This window comes from Sinocyclocheilus grahami, unplaced genomic scaffold (genome assembly GCF_001515645.1).
Source record: "Sinocyclocheilus grahami isolate Dianchi unplaced genomic scaffold, SAMN03320097.WGS_v1.1 scaffold1780.1, whole genome shotgun sequence".
In the NCBI taxonomy this organism is placed as follows: domain Eukaryota; kingdom Metazoa; phylum Chordata; class Actinopteri; order Cypriniformes; family Cyprinidae; genus Sinocyclocheilus; species Sinocyclocheilus grahami.
In genome coordinates, this window is record NW_015506959.1 from 102,129 (window position 1) to 106,963 (window position 4,835).

General features: G+C 41.8%; 1 pseudogene; it reads right to left on the reverse strand.

Moving 5' to 3' along the window:
- The window catches only part of LOC107572601 (integrin alpha-M-like), a 23,069-nt pseudogene extending 21,014 nt beyond the window's left edge, over positions 1-2,055 (reverse strand).
- Positions 2,056-4,835: the final 2,780 nt, after the last annotated feature.

Below are 4,835 nucleotides of genomic sequence, written 5' to 3' on the forward strand. Positions count from 1 at the left end.
GAGACTCGTCAGAACTATTGAAGTCTGAAACTGTTAAACTTAAGTCTTGGTTCGTGTGAGAGACTCGTGAGAACTATTGAAGTCTGAGATTGTTAAACTTAAGTCTTGGTTCGTGTGAGAGACTCGTCAGAACTATTGAAGTCTGAGATTGTTAAACTTAAGTCTTGGTTCGTGTGAGAGACTCGTCAGACCTTGGTAAGCAGCGGTGAAGTTGGAGACGGCCTGTAAGCTGCTGCTGAACTGGTAGCAAACTCCGTTCAGATACGAGTTTCCATCACACTCATGAGGAAAATACGGACTGCAGCTCTGAGAAACACACACACATCGTTAGCATGTCACGAAGGAGTTTGGCCGTCAGAGACAGTGAACTTACAGTGAGAGCAGCAGACGACACAGCAGCAGACATGCCGAAGAAGCGGACGCTCTCTGAACCTGTTAAACCCCAGCAGAGAGAGAGAGAGGGAGAGGAGTGTCATCAGCTCAGTATAAAGCAGTGAAAGTCCACAGCATGCGTTTTTGAGTGAGTGAGTGAGTGAGTGAGTGAGTGTGTGTGTGTGTGTCTGTATGCGTTTTTGAGTGAGTGAGTGAGTGAGTGAGTGAGTGAGTGAGTGAGTGAGTGAGTGAGTGAGTGAGTGAGTGAGTGAGTGAGTGAGTGAGTGAGTGAGTGAGTGAGTGAGTGAGTGAGTGAGTGAGTGAGTGAGTGAGTGTGTGTGTGTGTGTGTGTGTGTGTATGTGTGTGTGTGTGTGACTCACTGTTTCCGGTTTCCAAACTCAGTCTGATAAACGCTGTAACCAAAGAAATCTTCTGGCGTGCCGTTAAAGCTCAGTGGATGTTCGGTGTCGATGTTGAAGGCCTCTGAAAGAGACGCTGGAGAAGCGAGAGACACTGCTGAGATGTCAGGAGACGTTTGTAAGAATTCAGTCTTTCTAAATGATTCTTTCTGGTTTCTCTTCCTGTTTGTCAGCGTTTCATAAGATGCTGAAACTAAAGCAAGTGTCTGAAGCTGGTGTCCATCAGGATTCAACCAGCAGCAGACCAGAAAAAACAGCCTAGACATTCATTCTGGTTCTGGAGATTCAGTCTGTGTGTGTGTGTGTGTGTGTGTGTGTGTGTTTCTACCTAAACATGTGCACAGACATACATCAGCATTATTCATCTGCAGCCTGACATTAAACTAACAAAACAATCACAACCATCAACATGCTGCAACATCAAGAGAAGAGCAGTGTGTGTGTGTGTGTGTGTGAGAGAGTGAGTTCCTGTCACATATAATGTGTGTGTGTGTGTGTGTGTGTGTGTGTGTTTCTACCTAAACATGTGCACAGACATACATCAGCATTATTCATCTGCAGCCTGACATTAAACTAACAAAACAATCACAACCATCAACATGCTGCAACATCAAGAGAAGAGCAGTGTGTGTGTGTGTGTGTGAGAGAGTGAGTTCCTGTCACATATAAAGCCACCAAACCACCACACCCTGTTCCCAACACATACACACACACACAGCTCTGAGCTCCATCACTCATCTTAATGTAAATATTAATGTACATTTGGAATGTAAGTCTCTCTCTCTCTCCCTCCCCTCTTGATCTCACTCACACACACACACACACACTCACACACACACACACACACACACACACACACACACACACACACACACACACACACACACACACACACACACACACACACACACACACACTGATCTAAATGAACACATCAGCCTTCAGTTGTTTTATAAAAAACTAATTATAATGACTACAAACTAATGCAAAAACTACAATGCAAATGAGCAAACTGATGTATTGTCGTGTGAATGTTTGAGGGCATCTCTTACCCCACATGAAGAGAATCAAGCCGAGCGCCTCCATCCTGCTGCTGCTCGTCTGTGTGACAAACATCTTCCTGTTCATTTCTTCATGACAAACTCATTTCCTCCTTAACACAGCGTTTCTCGCCCTCGCAGGGCGTGTTTGTGTGAGTGTGTGTTTCTCACAGATCTGACAGCAGCAGTGTGTCCATGCATTCAATCATGATGTTTGCAATAATACTCATGACTTAGAAACACACATCTGACCTAAACATCAGTGTACTTTACAGGAAGGGTGTATTTAACACACACACACACACACACACACACAGAGATGTTTCTTAGCAAGTACCACTTGTCTCAAACTTGGACATTGTGCAACACAGATCCACACAATCCTTAACACACACACACAACACACACTGCATCAGAAAAAGGAACCAAGGCATTGTGGTAAACATGCTTTCAATGAAAAGGCTGAGTGATAATTGTTACGCCCCGAAACAGAGCTGTGTTTTTTGCCGTATTTTCTCCCCACTCCCTTTTCAAAGACGTTTGTACCCCTAATAATCTGATCATCGATCGGTATGATGCTGCTGCTTCATTTAGAAAAACATGTACATCATGTACAGTAAGTGTTCAGCAGCACATTTTTCTTTCTTTTCGCTGTTACATTTTGCGTAAAACAACATTTTCATTGTTTGTATGAACAATGAGCATTGTATAAACAATTATTAATTATATAAATCAAATAAACTAATAGGAAATATGAAAATAATTAAATAAAACTGCAGGAACAATATTTAAGGAACCGTTTACCACAAAAACTGAAAGTGCTGTCATCATTCCCTCACCCATATGACTTTAGTCCATCATGTGACCATCAAGCTCCAAAAGCTCATACAAGTATCATAACAGTCAAGCACTGTATTTCAAGTTGTATTTTGTTGTGTGTAAGAAACAGACTAAACTTTATGCTCTGAATTATTTATTATTCACTGAAAATCAGGCCCTCTGCCATTCAAATGTGCCACATTAATGCAGCAATGAGAGTTTGCACTCTCTGCATGGTCAGCATGGCAGATCTGAACATGAGGACTGATATGTGAGAACTAGCGCAGTCTCGGGCTTAAGGTCACCAGTGTAGTGTCTGGCACACTTTCCTGTTTCACACTGTAACCCTGCTGTGACACAATCTGTACTCTACAAAGCGCTATATATGTAAAAGTGACTTAACTTGTGAATATACAGCCAAACCAACATGTATTCAGACAGCTTCAACATTTCTCACATTATCACAGTTTATTGGCTATAGTTTAGAAAATGGTAATAAAATATGAGCTGAGAGTTAAACTGTGTCAGAACAAACTCATCTTGATAATGTCAGATAACTTTGATAGAAAGGTCTGTAATGAATTCGGTTGAATAGCTGTCAGCTGTTAAATGTAAGAACACAATTAGATAAAACCAATCTGGCTCAACCAATTACCAAGCACTGCTTCATTCTGTTCAGTGTGTGGTGTGAAAAGATCACATTAGCAATTAAAGACAAACTCTTCAGCAAAACCTGCTCAGCTCCAAGTGTCTGAAAGATTTTTGATTCCTAATTTTACTGTTAAAATGAATAAACCCGGCACAGCTGGAGAACACAACCCCGCGCAGCTCAGCAGGCCGCACACGTTAGTGCAGCGCAGTCCTGTGGAAACACACACGCAAACACCTGTTAGCTTTCCGTGCATCATGCTTTGATTTACTCTTTGGTTACGCTTTATTTTGACACCTGGTCCTAACTACATGCGACGCAAGTTAATCTGAGGTTGTGTCCTAACTAGTACTCTAATGCCTGCTAGTTGCTGAGTTACTTACAGTCAACAGCGTGTCTAAAGTGGACAAAATAAAGTCTTATCCACTGTTTGTACATATATATCCATCTTTACCAGTATACTCACATGAAGTGATATTTACTCTGCAGCAACCATATAGCATCTCATCTGGTTGATGGTTTATAGCATTTCCCAATGTAAACATTATAATCGTCTGGCTCTACTCTGTAAATGCATAAACATTGATATCATGATTTTCTCGTAAAGCTGCTTTGAAACATTGTGTATTGTGGAAATCGCACATTTTAGCTTATTGCAATGCAATTCATTTTTTATATGCCAATCATCCAAGGGTTAGGGGGAATGAAGAATAAAGAACTAGATGGATGAGGCCTATATGCTTAGCCTGACGGATTTTATAGACACACACACATACAGCGGTGACCAGCGTGGAGCTGGTTTTTGTGTGTGTGACACTGAAAATTAAACTTACGTCATCTTTTGATCACAATGATGACACAAAAATGGTACATTTTGTTTCGAAGATGAATGAAAGTCACATGGGTTTGCAACCACATAGTTTTCATTCCTGGGTGAACTATCGCTTTGATTAAGTAGAGGAAGACGTTGCTCAGAAAGAGGCGCTCATGGCTATGATGGATCATTGTGACAGAACAGCTGAAATTGTCAGAAGGTTGTAAATTCTTCAGTATAACACAAATGAACAACAGAGGTCACTGCACTAGTATACTCACTACGTCTGGAGACCAGTAGGGAATCAACCAGCATTTGGTTTTGTTCGACATGCTTTCACAGTACTTCAAACACACAGACATAGCTCTTCTCAAATGCAACACGCCTACATGTATATTATGCTGGTCTGAGATCACACACACACACACACACACACACACACACTCCTCACTACGATCCTGTGAACAACACACACACACACAGAGACTCTGTGACAAACTGCAAACCTTGTTTTAAAACAAGCCAAAATAGCAAGCGGCTTCCTGTCTGTGTGTGAATCTACATGTAAAAGTGCAGCATGCTCGAGGGTTGAGATTGCAGGGTGTGAATTCAGGAGAACAGCTACAAAACCCCCGCATCTCGCTGCAAAAGCTGATCTCACTGTGAACAAATCCAAACTCACGCTGTTCATCTGTGAACCCTGACAAACAGACTCTAGCGC